The sequence below is a fragment of the Hyperolius riggenbachi genome, chromosome 2 (assembly GCF_040937935.1).
Source record: "Hyperolius riggenbachi isolate aHypRig1 chromosome 2, aHypRig1.pri, whole genome shotgun sequence".
NCBI classification, from domain to species: domain Eukaryota; kingdom Metazoa; phylum Chordata; class Amphibia; order Anura; family Hyperoliidae; genus Hyperolius; species Hyperolius riggenbachi.
In genome coordinates, this window is record NC_090647.1 from 327,859,697 (window position 1) to 327,883,817 (window position 24,121).

General features: G+C 43.1%; 1 protein-coding gene across 1 annotated transcript in view; it reads right to left on the bottom strand.

Moving 5' to 3' along the window:
* Nucleotides 1-23,673, bottom strand: part of HIVEP3 (HIVEP zinc finger 3) — a 160,394-nt gene extending 136,721 nt beyond the window's left edge. The window contains 2 exon segments of the mRNA XM_068269291.1: nucleotides 21,608-21,657; nucleotides 23,082-23,673. The gene's annotated coding sequence lies outside the window, so the exon portion shown is untranslated.
* Between the last annotated feature and the right edge of the window lie 448 nt (nucleotides 23,674-24,121).

Sequence of the window (24,121 nt, forward strand, 5' to 3'; positions counted from 1 at the left end):
GAACACAGAGGTGTTGTCTGTTTACAATCTCCTCATTCCCCTGCAGAGTACCTGCACATCATTCTTACATGTACCCACAGTTACATTGCCTAGGGCCTGATAGATGTTCTTCCTCCGGTCTGTACCTTTTACAAGTACTCTTACCAAGGACTAGTTTTAGTCTAAAGGGAATAAATATAGTAGTCTACATATCCTTCTCACTTCAGTTGTCTTGTAAAATTCTTAAGCGTTGGCAGTTAAGAGACGAATTTCATGTTACATACTATTAATCATCAAAATTGTAATATGCAAATTAGAGGAGTCGGAGTCGAGGAGTCGGAGTCGGTGGAATCCTAAACTGAGGAGTCGGAGGATTTTTGGTCTGACTCCACAGCCCTGCATTGTTTCACAGTGAGGGACAGAGTAAAAAATTTCAGTTTTTACTGCGGACCATCATTTCCTGTTCCACGGAGTTCCAGATTTTATACTGAAGCTACAGAGCTTCCTAGAGTTACCAAAGAGGGGAATAGACAGAATATCTCACCAGTGGGTACACAGAACTCAAACAAACCCAGACAGTTTATACAGTAATCCAATTACACATTATTCAAAACTTACATGAAAAAGGAAAAAAAAAAAAAAAACTAACAACAGAAATTGGGCCGTTTAAAACATTAGAAAATCATGCAGCCATTCATACGTTAAAAGTAATCTGTAAAAAAGCGGGGGGGTGATACTTCGCTCAGGAGGGGGAAGACTCTGGATCCTAATAAGGCTTCCCCCGTCATCCTCTGTCCCTCGGTTCCAGCACTGGCTCTCCAAGACCACAGCCAACAAGGATGTTGGCTGTGGTGCAGAAGCTCCTACAATATTTATCTTCCCCCGCCTCCAGCGCAGTAGTAGCATTACGATCGGGCTCAGGCAGAAAGAGCCAAGCCCGATTGGGTCCGCTATACCGCACAGGCATGAGTGAGGCATTAAAAGAACAAAGGAAAATGGGATGATTCCTGGTGGTTGATTGGTGCGACTGCTACAGACTTAGGCACTTTGTTATTGACCTGAGGAAGCGGGCCAGTACCCATGAAACCGATTGTCTTATTTTGTGCATCATTAAATTTTATTCTGGGTGCCTCCTACAAATTTTAATTAAAAGAATGAGGTAATGTTTGGTAGAATTTGAGTTAGTTGTCAAGAAGGGGTTAACATTTTAAAACCAAAGTCAAAGTGACACAGGCACAGCAAAAAAATACAATGACATACAAAACTGAAAATAAACAAAGTATAATATTCACATTTTTGCAAATAGGGAATGAAACTCAAATCAAAACAAGCTAATGTGTTATGATGAACATAGAATAGGCTGTAAGCACCTATACATTTCTATGGAGGAAAAGCAAATATTAATTGTCGCAATTACCCTAATTAACATAAACCTAAGTACCCGATTTATGCTTGAGACATCAGAAAAATTGTATGACCTAGGATAGAATAGTACAAACCTAGGGTAGAACACCAAGCCACTACTTTTAAAGGGGTTCTCTGGGGGGGGGGGGTGTTGAAAATAAAAACAGACACTTACCTGGGGCTTTTATCAGCCCCCTGTAGCTGTAATGTCCCATGCCGTCCTCCTACGATCCGCCGTTCCCTGCTGCCGGCCCGGTCTAGTGCGGCATCCCATTTAACTGCAGCTCGTTCCTGCGCGTGCCATCGGAAGCTTATTGCGCATGCGCAGTACAAGATAACTTAGTACTGCGCAGTAAGCTTCCGATGACTTAAGTGGGAGCGCGCATTATTCGTGTCGTTAGACAAATAATTGCCCGGTGCTAGCGGCGGGTATGGCGGACCAAAGGAGGACAGCGTGGGACAGGACAGCTACAAGGGGCTGATAGAAGCCCCAGGTAAGTGTCAGATTTTATTTTCTCCCCCCCCCCCCTCGGAGAACCCCTTTAACATCCCCTTATTGCTTCTGGTGGTCCAGTGGTTCCCTCATCCCCCAGATAGAATTCCCTGGTGAACAGCAAGAGAGAAGTTTAATGGTTATATATGCCACATTCCCTCTGAGAATACACAGCAGGAGCTACTGCAAGGCTGCTGCAATAGAGGGCCTCCTGTAGAAGAATCCCAGCCTCAAGTGTGACCAAATTATTTCCCATATTTCAGAGGAATTCATACCAACAATAAAGCAGCTGAGTAAGTAAATGAATCAAACCCACAACCTGCGTACAAGGCGGTGACTATTCCACTGTATTATATTTTCTGCCTCTGAAGCCATAAAATAGTCCGGGGGGAGGGAGGGAACACTGTGGGAAGGACTTAATGCTTTATTATACTCTGAGCAGGGAGGTTCTAGAGAGGAAGATAGGACTGCTTCACAGCAGTGCAGGCCATGGCCAGTTAATACCTTGCCAGCAGAGGGAGGACACAGGGTAAGACTTTGCTCACAGTGAAAGACTAGCTGGCACCCCTTCCTACCGCCACCAGGACTACATCATGTAAATAATGATGAGATAGGAGAAGAAGTTTGGGCAAATGGCAGAATTTTGTTCAGTCCAGGAAACCAGCATCTGACACTGGCACAGAAATTAAGAAAATCAAAAAAATAGATATGTGTTTTACCTTGCTTCCTCACTAGCTAGCTAATTCACATGAGTTGAACTAATAACCAATCATATAAGTGGATGGATAATTTAATTTCTTTAGGCATCAGAGTTTAGTTTAACCATTTCAGCCTGCGGGTATTTTTCACCTTATGGACAAGAGGAATTTTCACATGTCATCGCCCCTACTGTTCATTCCCCAATAACTTTATCACTACTTATCACAACAAAATGATCTATACCTTGTTTTTCCGCCACCAACTAGGCTTTCTTAGGGTGGTACATTATGCCAAGAAAGATTTTATTCTAAATGCATTATAATAGGAATAAGAAGCTGTTTTCAGCCATTATAGTTTTAAAATAATACATGCTACCATAATTAAAATCCACACATTTTACTTTTACACATTTGTCCCGGTTATTGCAACATTAAAATTATATCCCTAGTATAATGTATGGTGACAATATTTTATTTGGAAATAAAGGTGATTTTTCTTCATCCATCCATCACTTATTTTTATCCCATAATTTAATAATAATATGCCCTCTCGGCATACATATTAAAAAAACAATTATTCCCCAAAGTAAGTAGGTATAATGGTCCTATTTGGCCACAAGATGTCCCCACTGAGTACTTCCGATTCACATACAATAAGTACGCAATAGGAAGTAATGTGTTACATTATAACTAGGGAAGTGACGCAGGCATCAATGGATGCCTGCGATCACGGTGGCCTAGAAGGGAGATTAAAGGGAACCTGAACGGAGTAAAATTGTTTAAAATAAACACATGAGGTAACTTCAAATGAACATACCATAGTTACCTTGCCATCAGTTCCTCTCAGAAGCTCACCATTTTCCTCTGACAATGATCCCTTCCAGTTCTGACAATATTTTGTCAGATCTGAAATATATCAGTTGCTGTCAGCTATAGCTGAGAGGACAAATGATGTACCATGTAATGTCCATGTTTCCCCATGGCTCAAGTGGGCGATGCTACAGTTTAACAGTGTACTGACCAGGAAACGGTTATGGGGTAATGGCCATTTTCAAAATGGAGGACGGAGAGTTCAATTTATCACAGTGGACAAACAGGACGCAGGAGAGGAGAAAGAGATTGAGGAGTAGACTACACAGGAGGTAAGTATGACTTGTGTATGGTTATTTTGACCTAATTTTCAGTTAGGTTTTCTTTAATAAATGGGAACTTTGGTTCCATTCATAAATCTAACGATCGGCGGTGGTAGGTGGCGGAAATCGGCGACGGGAGGAAGCTTGGCGGACGTATTTAAGAATGAACACTGTTTTTGAATTAAAACAGTGTTCATTCTCGGCGGACATGTACAGATTGGCTCAGGGGACTTTTGTCCCCTGCAGCCAATCCCCCCTATTGCTAGTAACAGCGCGATCCCGGGCATATGCCCGCACAGCCCCCCAAACTGCAGGGACGTGACTAGCACGTCCCTGAGGCTGTAGCAGCTGCTGCGGATGTGAGGCTCATGTCCCAGTGGCAGAAATGGTTAACTGAGCCTCATCATACATATGGTAATTCTATTCAGACAGCATTAGGAGAATAAAGCCTCGTACACACGTATGAGGAATGTCGCTCGGCCGGGATCAGTAAAGCACACACAAACACAGTGGAAATTGAGCTTTACACTTTACACTTTCTAACCCAGCCAGGTTCTGCCCCAGGCCAACTTTCTTGAGGCTCCCATTCCCTGCGCAGCAGCCCCCCCCCCCTTTCATGTACAGTAGCTCCCCTCTTCCATATGTTGCTCCCCATTTGCAGCATCCTCCTACATAATCAGCAAGCCCTCTTCCATAGCTTGATGCCCCGAGGCCAAGACCTTTGTGGTCTTTCCAGAAATTTGGCCATGAAGTAGAGCTAAAAGTAATCTATTAAAAAAAATTCTTCTACAGACACCTTTTAGTGTAAAAAACTGCATAAAAAGTAAAGAAGTTATAATAAATGATATTAAGCTACGGTGTAGGAGTAAAACTAATGAAATGGTTTCTACTGTTGGTGGTCTATAGATTCCAAGCTGAACCTAATGATCCCCTGGAGTGTAAACGTCAACATAGACTTTAGGGGGGGGGGGGGGGACTCCTGTGCTAGATTCTTCCCCTTTATATTTCATTTCAGGTATAAATCATCAAAAAAAACACCTGTGAAAGTTATTTTATTTCAAAAGATGTCCAAAATGTATCATTTACAAAGTGGTAGCAGAAAAAAAGTCCTGTTTGTCCCCAAAACACAATATCAGGATTAGCTAGGAAGACTACAACATAGGTTCTAAACACATAGTATGTGTCCCCCAGAAGGTACTTAAAGAAAACCTGTACTGAGAAAAACCTCCCCTGGGGGGTACTCACCTGGGGTGGGGGAAGCCTCCGGATACTATTGAGGCTTCCCCCATCCTCCTTGGTCCCACGGCGGCGGAGATAAAGCTCCCCGAACAGCGGGGATGTAAATATTTACCTTCCCGGCTCCAGCGCAGGCACAATATTGGCTCTCCACTCAGAGATAGGCGGAAATAGCCGATCGCTGTCGGTCCGCTCTACTGTGTAGGTGCAAGTGTCCTGCGCCTGTGCAGTAGAGCGGACTCGACAGAGATCGGCTATTTCAGCTGATCTCTGTGCTGACAGCCACAACAGCGCCCCCGCTGGAGCCAGGGAAGGTAAATATATCAAGCCTTGTCAGGCTTGTCAAGCACGGATTGCGGGAGACTTTGGGGGAGCCAGCGCTGGATTGCCTGCAACTAAAGGGATGGGGGAAGCCTCATTGGGACCCTGAGGCTTCCCCCTCCTGAGGTGAGTACCCCCCAGGGGAACTTTTTTTTTTTGTTACAGGGTCTCTTTAATAGGTACTGGGGCTTGTCTTAGTCAAATAATTATAGTAAGTTTTGAGATTAAAAATGATAAATCATATATAAACACCCCTGAAGAAATATGTATAATTAATTAAAAGCATTGAGGAATGTATACACAATTATACAGCACACCTAACAAATATATGTGCATCACCCAAAGTAAGGAGTATCTGGCCAACATACAATCATTAATAAAGGGTACATTCTACAATGTCGAGAAATACTGGAATACGACCCAAAAGAGCAATTCTGACATTTACTTTCAAAAGCAAAATGCCCTGGTTCTTGGGCATGAAGTGATAAAGTAAATATATTGAGCTATGTTTGCTGGTATTACACCATCTCTTGATAAATATACTATTGAGCTGAGATTTCACAGAGATAAAATTTACCTAGCTTAAAAAAAAAACCCAAAAAACCAAAAACAAAAAAAACAACTATGATTAGCTAATGATGACATCAGACATGATGACAATTAGGACTGTGTTAAAAGAAGAAAAAAAACAGAAGCTGTTTGTATATTGCATTTTTTCCAGGCTTGGTGTGAGTGGAGAGGAAGTACCTATATATAGTTGGGTTTCCTCCCCCGCAATTCGCTCCGGTGCCCACGCACCCTCCTATGACAGTCTATTTATAGCTGCCTGAGAAATATCTCTACATCACGCTGGAGACGGTGGATGTGGTCAGAGGAGAGGGGAAGTTCAGGGTGCAGCAGCAATATGACAGTGACTCACAGACGTGTAACCAGTAGCAGTCATTTCACACTGTACAGCTCCATACAGACAATACCTGCTGCATGTTTTTGTCTGTTACTGAATAACATCCTTTTACCCATGTTTGTTCATTCAATTCTTCTGCCCACATATGAATCGCACCTGTACTGTTTATTCCACACCTTTATTCTTTTATCTATGCATAGTGGTTAAAGCTATGCACACTTACAATTCATATAGTTCACATTTGGGATTTACACAGTTAAAGGAGACTGCAATGAGTAATAGATTCGCACCCGTAGCAGCCAGTTATCTATTGTTCTGATGGCTGAACCAATGCAAGGTGAACTCCTGCTCCTTTCAATCACATTATTCTTCACTGTAATACCGCTTTTTGGGTCATCATTGATGTAATGAAGTGCTGCACATGCTAAGGGAATGGAAAAATATGCAGCACTGGATATCTGTGCATTTAGAGACAAATGTATTATGAGTAGCATTGTTGTTAATTTCCACAAAGCCTCTTCAAGGGTCGAGACCCACTACGATCACCTTTGTGGAAGCACAAAGCACCAGTGATTTGCAGAACTGCAGACATTTTGCTATTTACCGGAGCGACAGGGGCGTAGGGGCCACGGTCACAGCAGTTGCCTGTGCGACTGAGCCCAACCCGAGGGGCCTGCTCATCCTCCCCACGTGCTGCCGCTGAGGGAATCATCAGATACTCACTTCACCATGATCCAGCGTTGCATCTACAAACTTCTTCCTGTCCTGCGTTCCAGCTCACAGTAAGAGCGCGCCCTAGAGGGCGCTCTTACTGTGAGATGAAATGCAAGAACAGGAAGAAGTTTGTAGATTCAGCGCGTGGATCGTGGGAAGTGAGTATCTGATGACTGCTAAGCCGCTGCTGGTCCGTGCTGCTGCGTCTCCCCTCTGCCTGGTTAGCTATACTGAGGTACCTATTACTGACTATATCTGTGGAGCAATTGCGATTTTGCTACTGTAGCCACTTTAACAATCGCTCCGAGATCACTACCAAATTGCTACAAACAGTGTTTCGTGAACTTGACACTGCTAGTGGGACCACCCCCATCGGGATCCACCGGCAAAGTGCTTTGCCAATCTGCAAGCTGCCAACACACACAGATAGGGGGTTCCAGCCTGTACTGTGTAAAACCCAATTTTCACTGGATGCTAGGAACACGGAGACCCTGCAAAATATAAAAAATAAAAATGCAGAAAGCAAGACTTTTGCATCAGGTAAATTGCACCGTAATTGCATCAGACTAGTACAAAAGGGTTCCAGTGATTTTAATTATTTTACTGATGCCCTTGTGTTTTGCATGCGATTGGAAAAACGCAGCAAAACTGGAGATAAACTGCTAACGTATTTCTGCCTGAATGCGAAATAACACTTGATGGTTGATACAACTTTAGGGACACAGAGACCAAAAATGATGTGTATGCAAAAATATGTAAAATTCCTGGGGTGGGGCTTTGGGGTTTATCAACATTGCCTGTGCATGCACATTTCATAAGAATGCATTAATTACATTGTGTTGCTGTTGAAACCATGCATGTTTAAATGTGTACAGAAATATGTGCAAATGCTTGGCAAGTGCAAACAAGGCCTAGAGGATTAAAAAAACAACAACACACCTTTGTATAAACTACCTGATGACTCAGGATCAACTCCTTCACATCTGTCCAAAAGAAGCTTAACTAACTGTCTTAGAATACAAGCCTAATCCTGCCAAGGCAGCAGCAGAAATACCTCACTACCCACTTGTCTTCAGACTGCAGAGATCCACCTAGCAGATGAATGAGAATTCACCACTGTCAATCCCTTCACCTTCTGTGATTTGAGCCAGGACGCAGACAAATTCACCCAGCCAGCAGACAATCACCCTCTCTTCTTTGCTGGCTTTCCAGGGGGAGGCCAGAAGCAGCAATAGCCACCTACTGCCGATGCTTCTGAGCGCCTTCATACCTGTATTTTTGCAAGTGCACCATCACCAACAATTACGCCACTAAAAAAAGCACCATCCAGGTTCCCCCAAACCTGGGATCTCAGAATAAGTACTTTTAAAGTACCAAAGAAACTGTTCACAATACAAGAATCTGACAGCAAAAGTGGGCCACTGATAACTAAAGCCTGATACACACATTCAATTCTACCGCCTTCATGTAGTATGAGGGCTATCACATTTTTAATACTATGAATTGTGTAGGTGAGCTCATGGAAGCGGTGAAATTGGACAGTTATTGCCCCATCACAATTGGATGTTTGTATCTTCTCTATCCGTGAATAGAGGTTTGCGAGTGGAAATTCACTTGTCTATTCTGGATGTTTGAATCAGGCTTAAGGGTGTGTACACATCCAATTTTGATTTGCCAATGATTGGCCAACATCACCACTTCCATGTAGCATGAGGGCCAACAGATTTAAAATACTATGGACAGAAAGTGTAGGTAAGCTCTCATACTACATGTATCAAGTGTAAAAAACACAAAAGAAACTCTTACAGGGACACTGAGCATACAGAGTAAATATATTCCATTACATATACCATCAAAACGTATTTTTCTGTACACCAAACATCTCACACTGTCGGTCATTGTAACAAAAAACAAAACAAAAAAAACAAGCAGTCATTAGGTGCTGGGACCCAAAGAAAAGTCCAATAAAGATTAGTTGGACTTAAAATTATTCTCCCATGATGCACAAAGCAAACATGGATTGTATGTTTTTGTGTAATGTGTAATTCTTCCGACTCCACAGTTCACTGTTTCTCAAACCTGTCCACGTGACTCCCCAACGGTGTATGTTTTGCAGACAGCCTCACCTATGCAAAGGTGGGGTAATTAGTGTCTCGGCTACATGGAATCCCCCTAGATAACACACTAATCACCCCACCTGTGCATAGGTGAGGTTGCCTGCAAAACATGCACCGTTGGGGAGTCACGAGTACAGGTTTGAAAACCACTGCCATAGTCTATAATTGGGGAAATGGCAAGAGCTATCACTCACCCACCATAATCGCAGGCAAAGGAGAGGATCATGTTAAAGGAGTGGTGATCTGCTTGGAGACAGAGAGCTCAGTGGCCCTCAGGTGACAATCAGGTAAAGATGGTGAAATATAATACAATAGGTAATAATAGCGTTTTTATACATTTTAAGACAAGCAGATGTAAATGTTCATGGAGTGGGAGACCTCCCTGCGACTTCAATCTGAGCTACACAAAAAAAGTTTGGGCACACCGGGAAAAAGTGAAAAAAAATGACCTTAAACTGCAGTGACCTACACTAAGATGAATATTAAAATATCTGCTCAAATGAAGTGAAAGGTTTGCCTGTACTTCCCCTAAGCCCATCTCTAGACAGAAATCTAAATATCTGACAACTTAGCATGTGTGCCGCCTAATTTTGTTTTGGGGTTTTTTGTTTGTTTTTGCATGTGCCAAATTAAGTTTCTAGAGCTAAATATATAGTTTTAAAAAAATGTGGCCAAATGACCTGAAGTAGTCCATCTATGGAAGCTAAAAGAGGGTCTCAGCAGGGGCCATTGCAGTCAAAATGTAAACAACATTAATTGTCTCATTGAAAACAAACGTTCTACAACAAATGAAAAATCTGCAAGATACCACTTGTAGTCTGTGTCCCACAATTTGATTTGCTCTCCATCAATTGACTGTTTCATATCGAGTCTCGATCGCTAATGTCGTGCGATGCGAAATCGCTAGATATATGGGCATCCTTACATGTTCACTAAAGCTAGATTTTCCAGCCAAAAACTTCCCTCATTCAAGCCATTAGGAAGTCCTTCAACCTTCTGCATGGTGTCTAGTTTGAAGGAAAATCCAATCCAGGAGGCGTCAATGTTTCCTGTGGCGTAGGGCACAATCGGCTGTCTGAGAACATCACAGTTTATAGCTCTGAAGTCTACTATGCTGTAAAGAAATGGCTGACTGAATAGTCTTCTTCCCGTAACTTTAAAACAGATTTATAATGAGGCAAAATTTTGGCTATCCATTAAAACCCTATTTCAAAGGATCAGTATTGGCTGTTGTATTAAGATCCAAATTGCATCTCTTGTTAAGTTTGACAGCACCATCCCCATCACTTATTTGAAACCTGGCATTTAAAAAAAAAAAAAAAAAAAAAAAAAAAAAAAAATACAGACAGGACACTGCTGACTTAAAAAAAAAATGCTATTGCTAAGCTATTTTGCTAATCCTGTAAGGGCCCGTTTCCACTTGTGTGTTGCGATTTTGTTGCGGAAAACGCTCAACAAATCCGCACGCGGGTGCAGATTCTTTTGTGTTACCATACGGATTTACACGCGGAATCGCTCACGGTTTGCGCTATGCGATTTTAACCATGTCAATGCTGGTAAGCATGGACATGGGTTTTTAAGTGTTAACGCACGCGAAAACTGCAAGACAAAAACGCTTGCGTTTTTCCTATTAAACTACATTAGCGGCGATTCGCGTGCGAGTGTGCAGCATGCGAATTCTGAGATTTTTTCTGCACAGCAGACCGCACAAAATTCTTGACAAGTGGAAACAGCCCCATCCACTTGTATTGGTTTTGCGAATCTGCATGCAGAAAACGCATGCAGATTCGCTCTAGTGGAAACGAGTCCTTAGGCTTCTTTCTCATGGCAGGGAACTTGCTAGCCCCCCTCCCTATGGAATCACACCTGAGGGTGCCTGTACTATATGCCATATGTATAAATGTGTACTACCATGTGATAAAGCACTGTACATCAACATACAGCTCATGTGTGAATGATAATGTAAAGTCTTAAATGTACCCGAGGCAAACCTCGGGTACAAAAACACATACTTGCCTAAGAAGAGGAGTGCCTCTATATTCTATAGAGCAGTGGTCCTCAAACCAGGGCTGTGGAGTCGGTACAAAAATCCACCGACTCAGACTCCTCAGTTTAGGATTCCACCGACTCCGACTTCTCAACTCCGACTCCTCTAATTTGCATATTACAATCTTGTTGATTGAAAGTATGTAACATGAAATTCGTCTCTTAACTGCCAACGCTTAGGAATTTTACAAGACAACTGAAGTAAGAAGGATATGTAGGCTATATATAAGGCTATATTTATTCCCTTTAGTCATAGACTAAAACTAGTCCTTGGTAAGAGTACTTGTAAAAGGTACAGGCCGGAACAAAGGACATCTATCAGGCCCTAGGCAATGTAACTGGGTACATGTAAGAGATGTGCAGATACTCTGCAAGGGAATAAGGAGATTCTTCCTCTATTACACATTCTTCATGCACAATCTGAACCAGGTTTATGGGTGATAGACAACATCTCTGTGTTCAACGTGCACAACATTCTCAGTGGATTCCCTGCAGCTCTGTGGAGAGTGCATTTGTAGAGTATAGTACTACTGTGTAACAAAGTAAACCTGAAACAGATGAAATTAAAGTTTTATACATACCTGGGGCTTCCTCCAGCCCCCTTCAGGCTAATCAGTCCCTCGCTGTCCTCCTCCACCACCTGGATCTTCTGCTATGAGTCCAAGTACTTGAGTCAGTCTGGCGTGGTGCGCATGCACACACTCCGCCGCTGGGAGCGTACTACAGCTGCACAGCACTATTGCGCAGGTGCAGAACGCTCCTGGCTGTGGAAGCGGCATGCGGCCAGACTGGGCTGACTGGCTGAATTACCAGGACTCAAAGCAGAAGATCCAGGTGGTGGAGGTGGACAGCGAGGGACTGCTTAGCCTGAAGGGGGCTGGAAGAAGCCCCAGGTATGTATAAAAAAAAAAAAAAAAAAAAAAAAAAAAACACACCTTTTCTTTTCATCCTTCTCAGGTACCATTTAATTCGTAGTCACCAAACCAAATTTTAACAACATATCAAATTGTTTGATATGTCAACGCAGAATTATTTCCATCTCATTGACCAACTCTATTAGTGACACGGCTACACATCAGGCTTTATACTTACAGCATAGATGTTATTTAGTATATATAAGAGATTCCTGTGTACACATCATATATACAGTCAGATATGTATATATGACTTTAAAAATACGGGGACTGCTTTATTGAAGCAGCACAAGTAACTAATTTTGATTATGGTTTATTTGGTTTATTTCATTTTTGTGGGCTAAGTACAGCTATTACTGTATGTATAAATTATTTATGATGACCATTTAAGAAATAGAACATTTTATCATATTTTCTATTTTAATTACAGTTTAAATTCATTAGGAGTCCCGACTCAGACTCCAGGCACCCAAAATTGCCCCGACTCCACAGCCCTGCCTCAAACTAAGGCCCGCGGGTCGAATGTGGCCCCCTGAGGCTTTTTTACCGTCCCCCACACACAAAATGTATTATAGATGCGGTCAGCTACATCTTTAATATTCGTGGTCCGCACATACCATGAAGCCAGAAAGCAGTAATTCACTGGTTTCTGTAACGATCGGTGTAACACAGAGAGGATCTGATTATCTGTGATCTGCAGTATCACCGAGAATACAGATATATACCAGATTATTGATGATCTGCAGTATCACTGATAATCAGATATTTCTCTAACCTCTGGACACCTGAGTAATATGAGTGTTTGGTGCAACAGTAATACTTTGAGGAGAGGCTCCGTATAGAGGGTGCAAGGCAGTAAGAGATACTGCCCAAAGAACAGGCTCCTTCCAAAGGCCTGAGGCTCCCCAAGGGGAGGAGTCAGGCTGAGAGTGGGAAGGACCAGAGTGTGAGTGACACCAATGGTGGAGTGTCACTGACAGATCTGTGAACTATCTCTAAACAGAGGAGATAGTTCTTGAGGTCGGACAAGCCAGGTCGGCAACAGACAGACAGATCAGATACAGAGGAAAGAGACTGATGCGGAATCCTAAGGCAAGCAAGGTTTGGCAACGGAGTATCAGATATAGCGAAGTACCAAATCAGAGATCAGAAGAGAGGTCAGGAAAAGCAGAAGGTCATAACAAATAATCAACAATTGTCTAGTCTAAAGGTGTGAGCTCCTTGATCATCAACACCCTGGAACTAGTCTGAAGATATAACAGGATGGTAAAGCTAATTCCTAGTCTTGGGTGTGAGCTCCATAGTCATGAACACCCTGGAACTAGTTTGAAGAATAACACAGATAATATACAGTATTCCTAATCTGGGGTGTGAGGTCCGTGATCATCAACACCCTGGAACTGGTCTAGAGAATAACACAAATGATATACAGAATTCCTAATCTGAGGTGTGAGGTCCTTGGTCATCAACACCCAGGAATTGGTCTAAAGAATAACACAGAATCTGACAAAAAGGTCTGAGTGCTTTCACGTAGTGATCGCAACGGCAGACAACCAGAGAATGACCAGCACCCAGTATATATAGCAAGGCGCTCTCCAGCGCCTCCCCTAAGTGCTGGACCAATGGGAAGTGGTGGAATTGTCAGCTGACCGGCTTGGTCAGCTGACTCCCTTCTGGCTGTCATAAAAGCTCTGCCTCTCAGTGCGCGCGCGTCCTTCTGAACCTGAATAGACCATCAGTCCCAGCGACACCAGACCTGTGCTGCAAACCATCCGCTGTGCTGAGCTATCAGAGCATGCGGCGGTTCCTCCGCGTTCAGCCATACTGCCAGATGTAGGCCTATGCGTGCAAACCGCCGCGTCGGACGCAGAATCCGCCGCCTTGTTCTCAGGACATGCGGCGGTTTCTCCGCGTTCAGTCATGCTAGCAGATGCAGGCCCACGCGTGCAACCTGCCGTGTTGGACGCGGAATCAGCCGCCTTGCTCTGAGCACCCGCGGTGCTTTTCCGCGTTTGCTCACAGTTTCCAATCAAATTCCACATCAGGTGACACTGTTGTCCAACTGGACTGAAGGTCGTCACCTTAGTATGCATCACTGTCTGGCCCGCAAAAACTTCTACGTGTACTCCGGCCCCCAGCAGTCTGAAGTATGTTGACCCGGCCCTGGACCCAAAACGTTTGTGGACCCTTGCTATAGAGGCTGTATGTACAGTAGAACATTTTATTTTAAAACTATAATGGCTGAAAACTAAGAAAAAAATTTTTTCCTCATTTTTCTTTCTTGTTATTCCCTTTAAACTGCATATATAATAATTCTTAAAAAGCCCAACGCTATTTGTGGCAAAAATACATGATATAGATCATTTTGGTGTAATAAGTATCGCTACAGTTATTGATGAATGAATGGAAGGAGCGCGATATGTGAAAATTGCTCTGGTTTTTAAAGAGACTAAAAAAAATTCAGCCTTATTTCTCCTATCCTGTAAGTTCCTATACCTTTTCTAATGTGGTCTGGATTACTGTAGCCTTTTCAAGTTGCACCGTCTCTGAAATATATCTAATCTAATTTCCTTTGTCAAGCTTTGTCGAGCCAGAGAGGAATGGGCTGCCTCTGCTGTAATGGGGACAAATTATGCATGCCCCCTGCAGGCTCTGTGTGTGTGCTCCGTTTATTTATCACAGACAGCGTCTGTGCTCTAAATTGTAGCTTTTCTGTGAGGCTGAGGGAGGAGGGAGCCGCGTGTCACATGCTGAGAAGCTGTGACGATTCACAGGAGTGCAGAGCCCAGAATACCAGATCAGAGGAAACAGCTGTGTTTACAGAGGATTCTTGTCACACTTCAGCAGCACAGAGCTGCAGGAGGAACGAGGTAATACTTTTTCTACATTTTCAAAGAATATCTGCAGACTGAATGAATGTACTATGTAATCACTGGAAGCGGGCACATGCTCTGCCCAACTTACTTCCGGTTTAGGCGGCCATCATTTGTGTTTACAAAACACTTTATAAAAGTGTTTTAACATCAGAATAGCGACGGGGAGCAGCGAAAATGACACAGATGGGGCTAGCAGATGCCCCCGAACAAGGTGAGATTATTTAAATAAGTTTTACTCAATACAGATTCTCTTTAAGAGGAAATAACCTGTGGTAGGGAAAACATTAATCAATGGGCTACTTCACATTTAATGCGTTTTCACATTTGTATCAAACAGAAATTAAAAAAAAAATTACAACATGCTGAACTTTCTGGACGATGCACCTATTTTTATTTAAGATTATTTAAATGAATTTTAAGCAAACATGCACATTTTAGTACATCGGAAAGTGCATATGCATCAGAAGGCACAAGAGAATATGTGTGTGTGAAACAAAGGCTAAATATCATATCTGCTGATTAGTTACCCTTAGGATAAAGATCTGATGCAGAAATTGAAATACAAACAGCACCTGCTCCAATCTAACTTGCTGCTTGCATGGCTTCTTGCTGCATCAACTAGCTAAATAGCTGACGCAGATCAAATTCTGGGGAGGAATGTCATCCATTATACTTCTGACACCAATGTATATTATATTGTACTAAAACCACCTTTTCAGAGATGTAGTTTGTAAAAACGTTTTATATTAATATGTTTTGAAAACAGCGAAGTCTTCGATTTCCATATATATTTTGCTTGTTTCAGTGTGTAACAAAATCATCTGAATTAAGCTACCAATATCAAAATTTAAAATGGACATCTGTGTAAATCTGTGCAAATGCTATTGTAGCAGATCAGAGGAATGATTGACATCTCCCTCCACTGGCATCACTCCATATTGGATCAGGTCCCAGCAGGAATCTGATCTACCATCTCTGAATTGCTTGATAGATTTCAAAAACATGCAGCTGTTGATCACTTACGGCTCCAGCCACTGCTACCCTCCCCCCCTTTTCCTAAAGTAGGCATGGGTAGCATCACTTCTGCTTGTCAAGTACTAAGTCCTTAAAGCAAACCGGAAGCCTACTTAATAAATAAAAAAATAAATAAATAAATACTTACCTAAGGAAGGGGGAAGGCTCTGGGTCCTATTGAGTCTTCCTTCTCTCACACTCCCCTCATTCCAGAGCTGTCTCCCATGTTCAAATCCACGGGAGGCTTCAAAAGTCTTCAGGAGGCCATGCGCCCCCAAAGACTTCTGAAGCCTCTCGTGGTGGAAGAGAGCATTCTCTGACTGCACTGGAACGAGGGGACCAGAGCCTTCCCCCTCCTTAGGAAAGTATCTATTTTTTTATTTTGAATACACTTCAGGGTTTACTTTAAAGCCCAAGTTTAAACACAGTTGTGTTTTGTTTTTTATTAAAATTAAATAAAAACAGAATTTTAAATGAATTATACATCATTTAAATATGTAGCAAAAAACGATTGTAGTTTTTGCAAAGTAAAAAAAAAAAAAAAAAAATAAAGCAGATGATTTACTGTGCCAGTTCAAAGATCTTTATCTTCTCCACCAATCTTACATCCTACCTTCTTACTAGAGGCTGAAAGCAAAGTGACGCCGCCCCCCCCCCCCAAGGGGATGTGTTAAAAAGATGGATAGCTCATTGATATTACTTTCCCCATGTGTTAACTAGAGATGTTGCGAACTGTTCGCTCGGCGAACATCTCTGGGGCTTTTACTACTTCCGGGTCGCTCTGACCCGGAGTAGTACGCCTGCGCTGCCCGGCAAAGCGCGTCCTAGATCGCGCTCCTGTTGCCGGGCACTCTCTGCGCATGTGCGTGACGTCGTTCATGACGTCACGCACATGCGCAGAGAGTGCCCGGCAACAGGAGCGCGATCTAGGACGCGCTTTGCCGGGCAGCGCAGGCGTACTACTCCGGGTCAGAGCGACCCGGAAGTAGTAAAAGCCCCATGCTTTCAGAGATGTTCGCCAGCGAACGGTTCGGGAACCGTTCGCTACATCTCTAGTGTTAACCTCTTGAGGACTGCAGGGCTAAACCCCCCTAGTGACCAGGCCATTTTTAGTAAAATTGGCCACTGCAGCTTTAAGGCCAAGCTGCAGGGCCGCACAACACTGCACACAAGTGATTCGCCCCCCCTTTTCTCCCCACCAACAGAGCTCTCTGTTGGTGGGGTCTGATCGCTCCCCCATGTTTGTTTGTTTTTTTATAACAAATATTATTGTTACTGTTTCTTTAAAACCCTACCCTCCCTCCCCACAGCCAGCCAATTACGGCGATCGGCTGTCATAGGCTTCTGCCTATGAGAGCCGATCGCTCTCTTGTCCCCCGGGGGGACAGCCGTGTCACACGATTGTCCCCAGTGCAGCGCTGCTGCTGATCGCAGCGATGCACAGTGTAAATAGACGGCGTGATCGCCGTCTAACAGTCTCCCGAGCGGGAATAGCCGCTCGGAGACTGAAGAGGGGGCGGAGCTCCGCCCTCCGAGCATGAGATGCGCGCGCAGCGTGCGCGCGATCCCATGCAAATTACAGCCCCAGGACTTTACGTCAATCGGCGTTAGGCGGCCCTGGGGCTGCCGCCGCGGCCACGCCCATCGGCGTGACGCGGTCGGAAAAAGGTTAAGGTGGCCACTAACAATCCAATTTCTAGCGAAAAATTGATCAGAAATTCTGATCGGAAGTGAAATATTGTAATACGTTGTTCACTACACCATCAACGAACCAATCTTTGCATCCTATCTATCACAACCAACAGGAAAATCCAAATTTTGGTTCAACGAAAATTCATTTCGGACGACATTTTTTTAACTGGTTCATAATAGATTGTGTCCACTAACAGAGATTATTTACAACCAATCCGAAAGAATTTCTGATCGCTCGAACGATTTTTCGCTAGAAATTGGATTGTTAGTGGCCACCTTTAGAACCTTTTTTTTTTTCAACTCAGTAGTGGGTCTGAACTCTTGCACAGCACACAATGAAAAATTGCACAGCTTTTTGACCCTAAATCTGGAAATAATCATAACGCCAGGGAGGTTAAGAAACAACTGATTATTCAAAAGTGAATCATCCATTTAGTTCAACTCGAATATTTCTATGAACCTTTCAGGCCCCTTTTACACTTCAGGCAAAGCCTGTGTTGCACTGCAGCAAGATCCAAAAGCAGACAAGTCCAGTCTCCTGCATTAGCAAATGTGAGGTGCTGAAAAGTTCCCCATCTATCTTTGAAGCTATAAACCTGTGTTGTGTTACCCTATTTTGCCGCAAGGGGCAGCAAAAGCAATGAAAGTATATGGAGACTTTCACACTTACTGCAATCCCTTGTGGTGCACCGGAAGTGTCGGATCCGATGCAAGGGCAACATCGTGTCTGATGCGATGCAAGGGCAAAATCGTGCAAGGGCAAAATCGTGCAAGGGCAACATCGCATAGTGTAAACCACTGAGCGCAGTATGTCGTGGCGCACATGCATGGACCGCCGGGGATCCCAGTGAAGTACTTCCTACTGTATGAGGCCCCGTTCACACTGCACGCGTTACCATCTGCACTGTCTGATGTTCACACTGCATGCGTTCCTGGACCAGTGCGGTCCGGGAACGCATGCTGCACGCATTTTTTGCAGAAACGCGTGGCTGACCCATTCACTTCAGTGAATAGGATCAGCCACACAACGCATACAAACGCAGATGGCGTGCATTCGTATGCGTTGCGTTCTGAATGCACGGCCATCCGCGTTTCATAATGTGAACGTGGCCTAACTCTGCCGCAGGGTCATACGTTGGTCATTTTTTGCGTTGCGTTGGGGTGCAGCAGGGGCATCACATCCTCAGTGCAACACAAAAAATAGATGCAAAACAATCCGTAAGCCTTGTGTGGGTTAGAAACATGACCCATCAGGCGACAGTTTAGTGCCAAGTCTGTTTAAATGCATCGCTAACCTGCAGAACGCATTCTGCTGTTATGGAGGATGGAGAAGGGCCAAAGCACAACACGCAGCGCACAACCGAGCGGCCTGGAGCAAGCAGGGTGAGAAGGAGAAGAGTGCCCTTGGCCTGCGTTCAGCCAAGATGATCCACCAGGCTAATTGCTGTACATATGCTAGATTCTTACCTCCACACTCAACTCAATACAGTTACAGGATGGTTTAATATTGACAGGTTTCAGTAAACTTCCAGGAAAAAAAGAACACACAGGTACACCAAGAGCCCAATATATAGTGGGGCAGATAGGCCTGTAGTGAATTATCAATGAAGAAGGGTACTACTCACCAACTAACATTCCCCAAAAGCAGCCACTACTACCACACGTGAGAAATAGTGTTAACAGGTTCAATGTTAAAGTTACAATCTAAAGCTCCCTTTAGATTGTAAGCTCGCAAGGACAGGGCTCTCTCCCCCTTGTGTCTTGGTAACCATTATACATTTTATTCATCATGTTAATTTTATCACTGTCATTACCAATTCTATAATTTGTATTTTGTATCATTCTTTGTATTTTGTCACTAATTATGTATCTTGTATATTGGTGTACACCATTGTCTGCATTATTATGTTTGTTTCTTACTTTGTACAGCGCCACGGAATATGTTGGCACTTTATAAATCAATAATAATAATAATAAAATGTATTCAAATTCAGAACTTTATTACAAATTCTTCCAATACTACAGGGTAATTAGAAGGTGCACAATGTAATTAGCATCAGTTTAAAATTGGATCAAAGGTGTTGGCCTACCTATAAGGAAGACAACTGGCATTCGTTCCAAAAAATGACCATTTATTCAGCACATAAACAGACAACATTTTTCCTAAGTATTAAAATGAACATGAAGTGAGAGGAAAATGGAGGCTGCCATTTTCATTCTAATAATGCCAGTTGCCTAAGGCTGGGTTTACACCAGGGGTGTGGAGTCGAGGAGTCGGAGCGATTTTGGGTACCTGGAGTCAAAGTTGGTGGTTTCATAAACTGATGAGTTGGGAGCTGATGATTTTTGTACAACTCCACAGCCCTGGTAAGTATGAGACTAAGGAGTCGGAGTTGGTGCAATTTTGGGTACCTGGAGTCGGAGTTATGGTTTCATAAACTGAGGAGTCAGAGTATTTTTGTACTAACTCAACAGCCCTGGTTTACACTGAATTAGTGGCAGTCAGCTATAATGCAAAGGACAATTGAGAAGAAGGAATGTTCTATATTTCCCTATGTGTCCGTTTACATCCATGCATTATAACACAGATGTAAACTGACCCATAGAGAAACATGGATCTCCAGTCTAAGTAAATCAGGGTCTGTTATTTTAAAAACCTGAACTAGAATGTACATCCACTTCTAGGGCCCTCGTGTGACATGCTCATGAGCAGACATAGAAAGATTGATGAAATGACATCTTACTCTGCTCAGCTCCCCAAGGTTACATGAAGGGCATTTGTGACCAGATTTTAGGAACTTTTTAGTTTTGCTAAATATTTCCCAGCTGGCATAAGCAATGCTGTCAAGCAGTTCCCCACTCTGTATTTGGTCACACAAAATCATAATGATTTTATGGGTAGAGTTATTCTTTTTATTGTACAGTTAACATGGGGTCAATATTTCTACTGGATTCAGCCTTAAAAATTTTATGAAGCATTTACTTTGAAGTCTTAATGTGAGCAAATGCATAAAGAGAGAATATGGAAGGCACTCAGACAACAGCTGTAGTCAACATGGATAAATGCTGCAAAAATACCCTTCAGCAGCTATCCACATGCTTAAAGGAAACCAGAGACGAAGCCCCCTCATGTATTTTACCATATATATCAGTGGGAACATTAGAAAAACACCTACCCTGCTCTGTTTCATCTTTCACTGCTCAGCTTGCTCCTCATCAGCCCTGATAAAATCCCCGACTGAGCATTCAGTCTGGCTTTGCTCAGGAATCATCATAGGTGAATCATTATAGGAAAGCCAGAAGGGGGCAGGGCTTGGGCTTCAAAAGACATCAGAGAAGACAGACTCAGCTATAATGATTCCAGAGCAAAGCCAGACAATGTTCAGTCGGGGATTTTATCAGGGCTGCTAACAAGCAGGCTGAGCAGAGAAGAATGAAACAGAGAGCAGGGTAGGCGTTTTATCTCTAATGTTCCCACTGATGTATATGGTAAAATACATGAGGGTACTTTGTCTCTGGTTCACTTTAAGACTAATGGGGTAAAGTCCAGAAAAACAATCCAAGATTTCAACAAGTATGACACTGTAGCTTTAATAAATAGCTTAAATGCTAACAACAAGGTGCAAATCCAATGCAGATATCAATTCTGATATAAATGGTTCAAAGGTGTACTTATCGTTGGTGTTCTGCTGAGGTGGAGGAGGCAGCTGTGGGTGCACGGCCCTACGTCCGTTTCGCGTGGTTTGAAGCTAGCTTCTTCCCAGGCCTCGGAAGAAGCTAGGATCACACCACGCGAAACGGTCGTGCACCCTCGGACGCCAGCTACCTCCTCCACCTCAGCAGAACACCAACGGTAAGTACACCTTTGAACCATTTGTATTTTACTTTTTTCCCCCAAAGGTTTGCTTAAAGACTTGCCCAAAAAAAATTAAACAAATACATCTGACCACTACATAAGGTTCAAACTCTACAAAGTAATACGAAAATCTAAAATTAAGTATCTACAGTATGTTAACTTCAGACTTTAAGGAGTACTGTTTCAGAAAAGGCAGTGAAGAGGTCTTACCTTTTTGGGGGGTTGCAACATGAGGACTTCACACTTGTTTTAGACGCGACCTGAAAGTAAAATATATTAAAAATACTTATAGTCAACGTATCCTTCATTCTAGTCCACTAAGAGTTAAGACAAGTTACAAGAAAAACCTTATGCAGTAGTAGATAAAAGGAAGGGAAGGATTCTAACAGGTTCTATTGTTGGTTATATCAGAGAGACTTCTAACAGTGGACACAGCAAAGACAAGAGAAAAATCGCTATAGTGAGGAGAGAAGCAGCAACAAATTCCATCAGAGACGTAAGGCTCAGACACACATCAGACTATAGTCTTTGGAAAATGAAAGATCACAGACCAATCTTACCACCCTTCACGTAGTATGAGAGCCATACTCTACACAGTCTTTTCTATGGAGCTGAACTCCACATCAGAAAAAAATCTTTGCAAGATGCTGCACACACAGATGCTGTACAGACACAAAAGATCAGTATCTGCAAAAGATCTGTTCCTGCCAAAAATCCATTTCTGCAAATTGCAATGATAGTCTATGAGATCTGCAGATCATCATACACACATGATTTAACTGACATTCATCTGCAGATCAAGCAATCATCCGCAGATCTGAAAATCCATCCTGGTGGATCTGATCTGCAGATGAATGTCAGTTAAATCATGTGTGTATGATGATCTGCAGATCTCATAGACTATCATTGCAATTTGCAGAAATGGATTTTTGGCAGGAACAGATCTTTTGCAGCTACAGATCTTTTGAGTGTGTGCAGCATGTTTGTGTGCAGCATCTTGCAAAGATTTTTTTTCTGATGGGGAGTTCAGCTCCATAGAATAGACTGTGCAGAGTATGGCTCTCATACTACATGAAGGGTGGTAAGATTGGTCTGTGATATTTCATTTTCCGAAGACTATAGTCTGATGTGTGTATGCACCTTCATCCTTAGGGTTGGTTCAGGCAGGTATCTGAATCAGTAGCCTGCAGCTGGCCAGCGACTCATTCAAATGCTTTTATGCAAGCATGCAATAAAGCATTTGGCTACCTTTGCAGATGCAACCCATCGTCATTCATTTTGTGTGTTGTGTTTTTGTCTCTCGCAGGGGGACACGGAGGTACCACGGTTGCCGATCCTGGCTGCTGCAGGTTGTGCTCAGGAACAAAAGGAAATAACAGGAAAAATTGGGATCGAAAGGCCGCGTTTACACAAACATAAGAAACCGTAAATGACGGTACAAAGCGCTGTCCATTCATTTAAAGGGGCAGCACTTAAACAATAAGCGCCATGGCCGTCATTTCCAACCCCGCAAGAGTCCGTGTGAACCAGCACTTCTAAAAAAAAAAAAAAAAAAGTTTTTCTTTGCCACTTGCTCTCTCACTTTGCATCTCAGTAAAACAACAAGAAAAGAAGAGAAATCTCAGCAATGGAAGCATACACAACAAGAACCAAGGCAAAATAAAAAGGAGTCTTGCCAACACACCTTCAAAATGGTAAAGCGTTCATGTCAGAAATATGTTTTGCTTGGAGTATCTTCAGGCTGAAACCATCCAGATTGTACATATGCCAGCACACAACTTTAACAGATAACTGTACTTATGCACTTTTTAAATAAAGCAATCTGCTTTCAAAAATGCAAAAAAGAAATGTATAAATTACAGTGCCCACCATGTTCTAGTGCTTCTCCAGTACATGCTGTCAGTTCTAAACAACAACAACGTCATCTTCTGACTAGCTGAAGAAGCTGGTAAGTACAGCTTATTGTAGATGGGGATAAGGTTTCTCCTAGTCAGGGAGAGATTTCCAACATAACAGCCATAGACAGACTCGGGTCCACCCCCTGCCATCATAAGTTCTGTGCCTTTACCCCTAGCCCATTCCACAACATAGGTTTCCTATTCAAATCCACTTGTTTCCAGCAGTGATGGTCAACCCGTGTGCCGCGACACATTCACATGTCGCGGCAGCTCCGGGGATCTGTCACCGCTCTGCCTCCCCCTCTGTTATCGCGTAGTCCGCTTACTCAGCTCCGGGTATGTGTCACCGCCGTACCGCCGTGTTGCAGCTGTGCCTCCTCTCTGCTATCCAATAGTCCAATACTATAGAGCTACGAAAAAATGGCCGCCGGAGTCCACATTCGCAGACTCGGGTAGTCATCTTTTTGTAGTTCTACAGTATCTGCTATGGGACAACAGAAAATGGCCGCAATAGGAGGAAAACGAAGTGTGAAGGGGAGGGCAGAAGTTCAAGCAGACACAGTAAGTGAAGGAAGGGAGGTAGTGGGGTAAGGAAGAAGGGAGGGGTAAAGAGTATAAGAGGCAACATTTTAAAGGGATCTGAGCTCTATCTGAATAAAATATATAAAACTAATCACTCTCTGTGGGAGGTTTATAAATAGTGTTGGCCACTGGGGATGACAGACAGTACTTACCTTCAGGGGGCTGCTCCCTAGCCTAGCCAACCCCCTCCCCCCCTCTACACACTTCACTGTCAGCCAGCTCCCAGCTGCAGCACTTCAAGCTC